This window comes from Panulirus ornatus, chromosome 17, assembly GCF_036320965.1.
Source record: "Panulirus ornatus isolate Po-2019 chromosome 17, ASM3632096v1, whole genome shotgun sequence".
Classification (NCBI taxonomy): domain Eukaryota; kingdom Metazoa; phylum Arthropoda; class Malacostraca; order Decapoda; family Palinuridae; genus Panulirus; species Panulirus ornatus.
In genome coordinates, this window is record NC_092240.1 from 51579550 (window position 1) to 51591997 (window position 12448).

General features: G+C 40.0%; 1 long non-coding RNA gene across 1 annotated transcript in view; it reads right to left on the bottom strand.

Annotated features, from left to right (window-relative positions):
* Positions 1-11560, bottom strand: part of LOC139754754 (uncharacterized) — a 51791-nt gene extending 40231 nt beyond the window's left edge. The window contains exon 1 of the long non-coding RNA XR_011713943.1: positions 11377-11560. This is a non-coding gene — a long non-coding RNA (uncharacterized lncRNA). The remainder of the gene's footprint in view (positions 1-11376) is intronic.
* Between the last annotated feature and the right edge of the window lie 888 nt (positions 11561-12448).

A 12448-nucleotide genomic window follows, 5' to 3' on the forward strand; every position in this document is an offset into this window, starting at 1 on the left:
TAAGATGCCTGGTGGAGTGCCACAGGGTTCTGATCGTGGACCATTTCTCTTCTTGATATATGTAAATGACTTGCCTAAAGGTATGTATTTATCCCTGAGTATGTTTGCTGATGATGCAAAGGTCACGAGGAAATTGTAAAGTGAGGAGGACTGCATCAGCTTACAAGGGGACCTAAATAGACTCCAAACTTGGTCTGATATGTGGTTGATGAAATTCAACCCAAACAAATATCAAGTAATGACGATGGGACGAAGTGAAAGAAGGCCTCAATATAATTACTGATTAGCATGAAATAAGCTTTAGGATTTTGTGTATGAGAAAGGATTTGGGAGTTGACACTGTCCCTAACCTGTTACACAGTCCCATATAAGGAGAATAGTTAGGAAGACAAAACTGTTTTGTTTGCTAGCAAATTATAAAACAATTCTAAAATCTAAGGATAAGGAAATACTAAGCAAAATGTACATATCCTAAATGAGGCAAAAACTAGAATATGGTTCTTAAGCTTGGTCATCAACACACCTACAGAAGCACTAAGAGTTAACGGTGGAAGTCCTAAGGAGAGCACCAAAGATGGTACCAGAATTAAGAGAGCAGAGTTACAGGGAAAAGCTAGATGCTTTAAATTTGCACACTTAAGAAGAGAGAAACATGAGGGGTGAACTGATCACAACCTCTAGGTTTTAAAGCAGATCGACAACAGACAGTGAACAGTTTTTCGAGGGATGTAGGGATAAAGCAACCAGAAGACATAACTTGAAATCATGTGATAGAATTGTCAAAAAAGATGTAAATAAATACTGCTACAGTATAAGATTGGTAGATGAAAGGAAGAGAATGACTGAAGACATGGTCAATGCAGAGAGCATGCATAAATTTAAGTAGTGGTATAATGATAAAGAATGTTTGAGAAAACTCCCTTCCTGTACAGTACAAATAGGTCATTACAAAAATTCAACGACATGAGAGTTGTCTTTTTTCTGCTTTACGGTGCAAGCCACTAAACTTTCATTGTTCATAAGTCTCACCTTTGTATTTCTTAGTCAGACTTCTGTAGAATCACAGGTACTGTAGCAATGATATCAGCTGGATGTTCCAATCGGAACTCCCTTAAAGGGGTGTCCACAGCAACAGTCTCCATAACACAACCTTTAGTGCCTCACCCTTAACAGGCCACTGGCAGAGGGCCACTGGCAGAGGGCAAGTCTAGCACAGTGATTACAGAGGCTCCTACCTAATGTTCCTAATGACTGCTTCTGTCTAATCCTTCTACTTCTAACTAATGTTTCTACCTAAAGCTCCAGACTAAATGTTCCCATCTGCAACTTCTATCTAATGCTCCTAACATTATGTCAAAAGGCAGGGTTAGCACATATTGCTCACCACAGGAAAATCTAGAGTTACAAAGAATGAGCTGCATGTGTTAAATGTTGTCACGTGTTACATATGACATGGAGAGATTGTATGTTTGTGGACAGAATGCTAGTTATACACATGTCAGTAAGGCAGAAAGAAAAGACAGTTACCTGGGTCAGAGGAGTGCAACTTGACAATCACTAAAGTACTTATATATATTTATCATTATAATTCTTCATTTTCCCTCTGCTTAGCAAGAAGGACATTACTACCTTTGCAATTTTGAACTCGTGTCATGATCACAGTTGTCTGCTCCAAGTAGTATGGCTTCTAAACACACATCCCGCTCCATAATGCCTGAGACAACTGAGAAGGAAATGGTCTACCATTTCTGGTACTATATAGTGAAAGTGGTCTGAATGCATATTTACACGATAATTAACATTTTCCTATCAGCTTTCCAGGCTTTTAACGAAGATCTCATAATGTCATAGTGTTGGTTACAGTTTTACGGAACTCCTCCATGTGTTTTCTCTACATGAGAGTAGCTGTTAAAAATCAAACCTAAATATGTATTCACCTTCTGTATCTAATCATAACATTATCTTTATGTAACGCAAGAGGGTATATAAATGAATGTTTGGTAAGTACTGCAAACATGATTTTTCAGCATTAATCTCAATATCCCATTCATCCGACCAAATGCAAAAGAGATCATTTGCAATTTGCATTTGTTGTAAAGCTATCCTGTAATCATTGGCTACAAGATAAAAGCCTTTATCATATGTGAATACATTGCATTTGACATCACCAACCACAGGGATGTCCGCCATAAATAATGAGAATAGCAGTGGTCTCAAAATGGCCCAATGTGGGACTCCTGATCAGATATTCTTTTCCGTAATAACTTTAAACTAATTGAAATACTTGGAATATTTCATCATTTATAAAGCTTCTTAACCACCCAAGCAAGGTCCCTACAACTTCAAGCAGTTTGACACGCACTGCCCTGTAGGATACTCTGTCAAAAGTTTTTGAGATAATCAAAATACATGGCAAAACTAATTTTCTCTTTTTTCATCCACACTGTAAATAATGCTTCTGTCAAACTCATTCATGAGCATTTGATCTTTGTCTAAAACTGGCCTGATAAGGGGATAATATATTGTTTCAAAATACCATTACAACCTATTTTTCTATTTTTTCCAGTTGTTGAAAATAGGGATAGGTCTGTAAGAATTTGGTTGTGAGGAATCTCTACCGTACTTTAAATACGCCACAATTAATGTCTTTTAAAGGTACAGAAAAATATCTTTCAAGCCAACTTTGGCCAGATACAATACGCATTCTGCTACTTGTCGAGAAATGATGAAAGAATTAATAAGGATGTAATCTTTACCTGTTGTCTCATGTTTGGGAAAAGTTAGTAGATTTTTATTTTCTTGAGTTTTTGAATGCTAAATTCAATACTCCAATCATTACCTATGTCTTGGGTGGTGGATGAAATATTTTCAAGCTGGCCTAGTTCATCATCAAAATGTACTCTTCATTCTAAAATGCTGTCACAATAATCAGCCGCTATATTAACTTTATCTTGAGGGGTGAAGTTAGCTTAGGACATGACAGGAAAATTGTCAGAATACAATTAAAAGTGTGTGCTTTCCAAGTTTTCAATCTTGGTTTGCTTATCTGTGAATGAAGTACCAGTATTTTTTTTTTGTTCTTGTGATGACCTACCTCAAGAGGTGCAATGCATCATTTATATTTCTATAGATTTTCTACAATACAGTGTTTTCTCAAGAGAATGCAGTCTTCTCTCAGTTTTTGCGTATGATGATTATGATAATTATGGGTAATATACACCCTCTGTATGTTTGAACACTTTGGTGTTTAGGTCATTTAAAATATTACTAAGGTATTTTTTCTTTATGTTAATTGATAAACAGTTTATGTTTTACCTTATACGTCCACTGAGGCCTGCACTTTTTGTCTGATTTCCATGTGTCTTTCTAATAAGATATAAGATGGATGATGATCATTCTTACCCACCTCTGGGCAGACCTCTACTTTGCATCAAGGAAGAAAACAATTATTACCTAGGAAAATATCTAACGTGAGTCTCAAATTTCATTCTCTAAATCATCTGCGAGATGAAAATGTATATAGGAAATCAATCCTAATGCCATATGTATGCAATTTTACTTCCATTAACAAATTTATGGACCTTGATTATTCGTTCAAATGGCATATTTGCATCTCCTAAACATTCCTTCATATGGCCTCCAGGTCTATCATAGGCTGTCCACTGTGGCACTCCCTCAACCACCTTTATTTAGCTAGAAATACTTGGCATCCAGTCACCTAATCTACTATTTTGGATAATGTCTAGCACTTGGGGTGGGAGCAACCGTGATCACGATCACCATTATGGTAATAGCCAGTGTTCTGATAATATAATAATACTTCAATTTCAGGTTTAGTCAAGGCAACTGATCTTATTGCTCCTTACCCATTGGTCTGCATCATATGCCAATGGACTTTTAACAACATTACAATTAACATTACCTTTGATACATCCAGCTGTATTATCAACACTGACATGTTTCATAGCTAGATGTCCTGGGTCACACACAGTAAGATGTCCCACGGAAATCCTGTTTCATAGCAAGATGTCCTGGATCATAGCAAGATATCCTGGGGTAATTATGTTCCATTTCAAGCATTCCTATGAGAGTAATTTTCCCTTTTTCTTGGCTTTCCTAAAAGCCGTCGAAGTCTTCACACCTTCCGTGAGGTCGACGTTGCTCGAATCCTTGGCCCGACTCAGAAACCATGAGGTTCATTTCCAGGTCTTCATTTTAATTTTCGTAGTTTGTCCAATGCTAGGACCACTCTGCTAGGACCACTCACTCAACGGTTTGATGCTAATCTTAAGGATGGCTTTTGTGACGGGTAAAGTGAGTGAGTTATATCGTCCATAACATGATGGAAAGGTAAATGAGTCTCTGAACCCACGTTCGAATCCCGACCCTAGTAGGTCGCACGTAAAAGCTGGCCACCCACACTCAAGCACATGATGACTTTTGAGTTAAAAGGACACAAGAAATAAATGTGTAACTGGCAATATAAGAATCCAGACATGATACACGTTCATTTTAAATAAAGATGGAGTCAAACACTGTGTAACCTTGGGCGTCAAATACTACAAAAAACTTAAGTAACATTCATCAAAAACTTGATATACCTTACCTCAAAACAGAGATGGCTGGTAAGCTGTGGTCTGTGGGCCAAAATTCTCAGTAACAGCCTTGGAGGTGTGACGGGGTTTTTCAAAGACGTACTGGATATTTCAGCTTATGGTAATGGAGGGAAAAGTTTTCACGAAGCCGTGGGGGTAAACCCAACTGGTCTCGTCAACTGGGAATAATCATGTGTACTAATATGTCTGCCTAATGCAGTTAAAAGGTGTCCTTCATTAACTCAGTCAGGTATTTTACAGCATCTTTTGGCGGTATGGATCATTTGGAAGTTATTATCAAACTTCGGCAGTATTCCCTCAGCTAAAATAGGAAAATACCAATGGATGATGAGTTGGATCTGCATTATCAACTGGAAACAATGACTGTAAGATGATATACTGAACAAGGATAATCCTAAATTACTTCTGTAGGATCATGAAATCTCACAGCTGTTGACACTTTGAATTAGGGAAACACGTCCAAGTTTTCGCCAGCTTTGAAGAGTATTTATGGCATAATAGATGACATGGCCCATATATCAGTTCATCTCATAAGGTTTATTTACTATCTTCCTCACATATTTAAATAAGGATTGTGTTGGTGAAGGAAAGGCCCACACACACTAACCGTAATTGGGAATATGGAGATAAAAATTGTGGACAACTGCTTTATGTAGACTAGTGGTGTGTATTGTGATATTGTTATCGCTCAAGTGTTACTGACAGTCACCAAAATTGTTACCACGTTGTGGATCCAATGTTAGTAACGTGTCAGGGGTATATTATCAGCAAATTGTAACACATCCACTTGAAAGCCATGTCCCCCAACACTCGCGTTGGTGCAGACATAACTAACACCTGTATTCACCATTATTCCTAAAATTGTAGGTAGCTCTTGTTCCGAATATACATATAAAAGAAGGAGCAGAGAAGGGGGCCAGGTGAGGATATTCCCTCAAAAGGCCCAGTCCTCTGTTCTTAACGCTACCTCGTTAACGCGGGAAATGGCGAATAGTTTGAAATAAAAAGATTATATATATATATATATATATATATATATATATATTATATATATATATATATATATATATATATATAAAGCAATGTTCCTTACACTGTTGCGTCTGTAGAGCATCAAAAATGGTCACATAGGCACCAACACCACACATATAATGCTTTGTATTTGGTGTGGCTTCATCTTAAGACCTGTGATGATTTCTAACTTCACTACTGTCTGTTTCCTGGGTGTTCTGAGAGACACCTAATTATACTTAAGCATTTCAAAGGTGACTCAGTGAATTCAGCTTTATATATTTTCCTTTTTGCTAATCCATGGACGATGTTCAGGATATTTTTATACACAACCCGAGTTCTTGGTGATGACCAGAGGCCATGTTCATGCCTATGTGATCTGATTTGACCCATATTTCAGTTTTGAGCTTAGTGAAGAGAGACAGGATTGCAAAATCAAACACCATTATCCCTGGTAGAATTGCCATACCCCTGGTAGATATGTCAGCACCTCTGGCAGATATGTCAGCACCCCTGGCAGATATGTCAACACCCCTGGCAGATATGTCAGCACCTCTGGCAGATATGTCAGCACCCCTGGCAGATATGTCAGCACCCCTGGCAGATATGTCAGCACCTCTGGCAGATATGTCAGCACCCCTGGCAGATATGTCAGCACCCCTGGCAGATATGTAACATTTCCATGGTGATCAGAATTGCCATACCCCATGGTCAGATATTTGTCACACCCTCTGGTAGAAAATGGCCCTGCATCCCTGGCTGAGACATATTCAGTTGAGCACTGGGCAGATTGTCAAACCACCCTGGCAGAAAATGTCACACCCCTGGCAGATATGTCAGCACCCCTGGCAGATATGTCAGCACCCCTGGCAGATATGTCAGCACCCCTGGCAGATATGTCAGCACCCTGGCAAATATGTCAGCACCCCTAGCAGATATGTCAGCACCCCTGGCAGATATGTCAGCACCTCTGGTAGATATGTCAGCACCCCTGTCAGATATGTCAGCACCCCTGGCAGATATGTCAGCACCCCTGGCAGATATGTCAGCACCCCTGGTAGAATTGCCATACCCCTGGCAGATATGTCAGCACCTCTGGCAGGTATGTCAGCACCCCTGGTAGATATGTCAGCACCTCTGGCAGATATGTCAGCACCCCTGGCAGATATGTCAGCACCCCTGGTAGAATTGCCATACCCCTGGCAGATATGTCAGCACCTCTGGCAGATATGTCAACACCCCTGGCAGATATGTCAGCACCTCTGGCAGATATGTCAGCACTCTGGCAGTATGTCACACCCCTGGTAGAATATGTCAGCACCCCTGGCAGATATGTCAGCACCCCTGGCAGATATGTCAGCACCCCTGGTAGAATTGCCATACCCCTGGCAGATATGTCAGCACCTCTGGCAGATATGTCAACACCCCTGGCAGATATGTCAGCACCCCTGGCAGATATGTCAGCACCCCTGGCAGATATGTCACACCCCTGGCAGATAAGTCAACACCCCTGGCAGATATGTCAGCACCCCTGATATGTCAGCACCCCTGGCAGATATGTCAGCACCCCTGGCAGATATGTCAGCACCCTGGCAGATATGTCAGCACCCCTGGCAGATATGTCAGCACCCCTGGCAGATATGTCAGCACCCCTGGCAGATGTGCTTCTACGGGAAAGGGAGACGAGCAATATTACCAGCATTGTGACAGTGTTTAATGTAAGGTTTGCCGTTGATCTGACTGCAAATGAATTCCTGGAATTGTAACTACCTAAAGATAATGAGGTTCTACATTTACTCTAATTACAATATTCTCAGCCATGTTATCTCTCCTACGACACCGCCTTTAGCTCATGCTATCCATACTTTCTGTTGAGGTTTGGGGGATGTGGGGAGTCTGTATTACTCCTCCGTTCCCACAACCTAACCTTCCTTTTGAGAGAGGAAGGGCGTGGCGTCACACTGCTGACGAAGTTATCTGATGCGTCAATAATAAAGTTGTTTGCTACATGGCCGCCAAAGAGACAATTGTTTATCCCTCCCTTACGTCCTTCTTACCCAGGGATTTTTCCCTAGAGCAAGTTCTAGTTATCTCTGTTAGACTTAGTCATAGGGGTGTCTTAATGGCTATGCTATTATATTATTCCAATAACATCTTTTTTGGGGGAGGATTTTGGTGACATTTTCGGTGAGCGACTGGGTCTGTAATTTCCATGTAGATGGCGCTATGTATTCCACTGGGTATACATACGTTCTTGTGTGTACCACTGGATAGTATTTCTTATATCTTGTGTTCTTCTCTGTCTTCCCAGTGTGTTGTTCTTGTGAAAAGCAAAAGACTCAATGAGGTGTTTCAGCTTCAGCAACATACGTGTGCGAAATTAAGTCTTCCTGAAGTCAGATATTCTTCGTTTTTAATATGAAGTCGTACGATGATGCTACTGTAAAATCTATCTATGGTCCTGGCTCTGATAATTACCCTGGGTTATTAATAAGTCGGGAATTTATTGGGTTGTGAGGAAAATGCATGAAGGACAGTACTGCATACCACCAGGAGCATAACAATTTTGCCACCTCTTGCTGCTTATCTTTGTTATAAAATGCTTAAGCTTACTGACACAAAGGTTGTTTACTTGTGTTTTATGTGGTTCAGAGAGAGAGAGAGAGAGAGAGAGAGAGAGAGAGAGAGAGAGAGAGAGAGAGAGAGAGAGAGAGAGAGAGAGAAGAGAGAGGTACTTACGGCGAAATTCAGCCTTTTGAAATTGGCGAGGCTACTGACGAAGTGCTCAGCGAACGAACGACCTTACTTGGTGCATTTAATCCTCTGGGATTGATGTTAACCCTACGTTGAAGTTTTCTTTTAAATGTTTTTTTTTTTCTATTTCACATAAGACAAAAAATGAGGCTGTGGTTATTCTGCTGTGGAGAGAGGAGGTCAAATTGATTTCTTGACAAGCTCCATTTTAAGACCGGATATCGTCACAAGAAAGAAGATATAGAGGAAGGCCATTGTGAATATGCGTGTGGGGCTCCACTATCAGCCACACTGGCTATTTCAGTGATACAGAAAATTATTAATACGTATCAGAGGCTAAATAATCCCAAAGTAATGTTACAGGGAGTCGAAGAGTTTGATCATGCGAGGGAAATATTACATGAAATAGTTGTTGTCTATAAACTAGCTAACCAATTTTAAGAAATAAGTTCAAAAATGTTATAGATAGAACACCCCGGCTTTATTTTTTTGATATATATATTTCTAACTTAACGAAAAACTAATTATTTTTTTCGTTGCCATCTGTGTTAGATCCGTTGAAGGAGTGTTCCTTTAAAAGAGAAAAAGTGAGAGGAATAAAAAATAGCGACGCCTTAGAAAAGGTTGTTATAATATGGCTGGTGTCAATATGAGTCCAAATCAAGCGTGTAAGTATAAAGAAATTATTGACGCATTTATTATCATAAGGGAAATAACAACCTCACCGATCAAAAACAATTGCATAAACACTTGTCAATAACCCAATCCACGCCTCTTACGACATGACATCAAAATGATCATTTTTTATGGAGTTTGGTAAAAGGTGAGGTTCTTGTGTGTGTGTTATAATATATATATATATATATATATATATATATATATATATATATATATATATATATATATTGAAAGATATGATAACTATAGAGTAAAATATATATAACAGAGATAAAAGAAAACGCCAAGTCAAATTATCTTCTCTAACTCTTAAAATGGGTATATCAACTGACTGTTATATTTCTCTCTTGTCTCTCCCCTGATGTGATTATTACACGAAGGTGCACTTGAGAACTTTTCGTGTTTCATTTTCCCAGTGGACTCATAGGAATATATATATATATATATATATATATATATATATATATATATATATATATATATATATATATATATATATATATATATATAGCGCTGGCCTCAGTATATTCACTTGTGCCCTAAGGAGATACATTGTACCAGACTGTAATGAAGGCAGTCATTCAATGAAGGTTGAAATCAGAACGCGCAGATGAAAGCAGTCGATAGACGAAGGCAAAAATAGATATTTCTTAAAAGTTGAATCAGCGAAAATATAATAATTACATGTCCATATAAATCTTCCGTGTTTATTCAGTTCGAAACATACGGATATTCGAAGTATAGCATATTCTGCTACCGAAATAGAATTTAGATCATATCATTCGTATAACTTTCATGTAGATATATAAATATATATATATAATATACATAGATCCTTGATTTGGCGACGTAACGGGAAGCAACATGATCGAACCCGCGACCTACAGTTTCTGTGGCTAAGCCATAATGACTGGTGTTGGGTGGGAGGGAGAGAGGTTGGCCCACCACGCCACACCCTTACCTTCTCGACTAAGAGGGCGCCGCCATCAACACTACTGCCACAGTCCGTGTTAACTTTCCCTTCCTCAAACTCCCTCACACACACACACACAAGCGCGTGGGGTATACTGCATCATGCTGTTTCCCGTGGGGGTGAGGTAGCGCTAGGAATGGATGAAGGCAAGCAAGCATGATTAGGTACATGTGTATATATGACTGTGTATGTGTATGTATATGTGTACTTGTTGAAATGTATATTTATGTGTATGAGTGCTAATTTATTCTTCGTCTGTTTCCTGGCGCTACCTCGCTGACGTGGGAAAATGGCAATCAAGTATAACAGATAATATAAATGAATATATATATATATATATATATATATATATATATATATATATATATATATATATAATATATATATAGGATAGATAGATAGATAGATAGATAGATAGATAGATAGATAGATAGATAGATAGATAGATAGAGAGAGAGAGAGAGAGAGAGAGAGAGAGAGAGAGAGAGAGAGAGAGAGAGAGGAAAGAAGAGAGAGAGAGAGAGAGAAACGAACGAATTTGTGATACAAATTTGATAAGATTTTTGCCTCACAAACCCAACAGTCGAGAAATCCAACAGAGAAGTGTATACAACGGAAAGCAAACAGGAACAGACCAATGGATCATGACGAAATTGTTTGTTTTTGAAGAAAACAGACGCACACACACACACACACACACACACACACACACACACACACACACACGAGTCAGTGTGAGGCCACGACAGGTGGAAACTAAACCAGTAAACTTATATAAAAAAAGATAGTCAGTCGTAGATTTGAAGCAAAATATCTATCTAGTCTATTCTTAAACGTGTGTACAGTACTGTTTAGTCACACTGATTGTTAAACCATTTCATATGTTAATCAATCCTATTGAAAAATAAATAAATGGACCAATGCATTCGAGGTAAAACGGTGACCCATACGAGTTTATATGAATTATTAAATAGTGAATTCAATATGCCTAGGCTCAATTGAATTCATTTAGTCAGCTTTCATAAAAATTTGTTTTCTGAATCCGGGAATGATCTTGGTGGCTCGTCTCTGTACTCTTTCCATTCCAAATAGAGTGACTGAAAGAAGAGCAAGTAAGTAAGGATGATATTTTCCCTAGACTTCAATTCGAATAAGAATTACGGTCGCACCATTTCACTGCTTCTGTGCGATGCTAATTGGCTAGGCTTTAGGTCGCCATAGATGAATACGCGTCTATCTCTTATCCTTATTTACATTTTGCTTGCACTCCTACAGAATATAATATATATATATATATATATATATGCACACATCATTTCGAATAGTACACTGAAGTTAGCTAACCTTAACACTACAGTCTTCCTCTTCTTCTTCTTCTTCCTCTTCTTCTTCTTCTTCTTCTTCTTCTTCTTCTTCTTCCTCTTCTTCTTCTTCTTCTTCTTCTTCTTCTTCTTTTCCTTCTTCCTCTTCTTCTTCTTCTTCTTCTTCTTCTTACAGTAAGTTGCTAGTATATTTGTGAGCGAGTATCTCATTTTTGGTGTTACCGGGCTCCACCTGCAAGAGGTTACATCGCGTGTGAATAAAAAAAAATTCCTTTTGGCGAGGTTGTATGACTGGGAGAGGGGTACACTCTCGCTTCAAGGGAGTCACCATTTCCCTGCAACTGGAGGTAGCGCAACCTCCTTAACAAAGATTTGGCCCTGGGGTGATCTTCAGATATGTCATATGCCAGCACTGTGGCACAGCGCCCCGTATGGCATATTGCCCTTCGTCAAGCCAGCGTCAGCAACCCTCCGTCAGGCCAGCGTCAGCGACCAACGTCCCACTCAGCGTCCTCCCAGCTAGCGCACACCTCCTCAGCCCGTCAGCAACCCTCCGTCAGGCCAAAGTCAGAGACCCCCAGTCTGGCCAGAGTCAGCAACCCTCCGTCAGACCAGCATCAGCAACCCTCCGTCAGACCAAAGTCAGAGACCCTCCGTCAGCCAAAGTCAGCGACCCTCCGTCAGGCCAGCGTCAGCAACCTTCCGTCAGGCTAGCGTCAGCAACCCTCCGTCAGGCCAAAGTCAGCAACCCCGTCAGACCAGCGTCAGCAACCCTCCGTCAGGCAAAGCGTCAACAACCCTCCGTCAGGCAAAAGTCAGCAAAAGCTTCGTCCACAGCTCAGACGTGTGTGTGTGTTGGTGTGTGTGTGTCTGTGTGTGTGTGTGGTGTGTGTGTGTGTGAAAGTGAGAATGGCGGGGGATAGGCAATCAAAGTCAAGATAGATAATGTGGAGAGCGATAATGGGACGCGCCTGCCTGAGAAGGTTTCCAAACATAGCAACATAATTTGCTCCAGGCAGAGGTTGTGTGGGCGCCCGAGGGACGGGTGTGTGTTTGTGTGTGTGTGTACTTGGGTGAGGGAGGGAGGCGGGCGT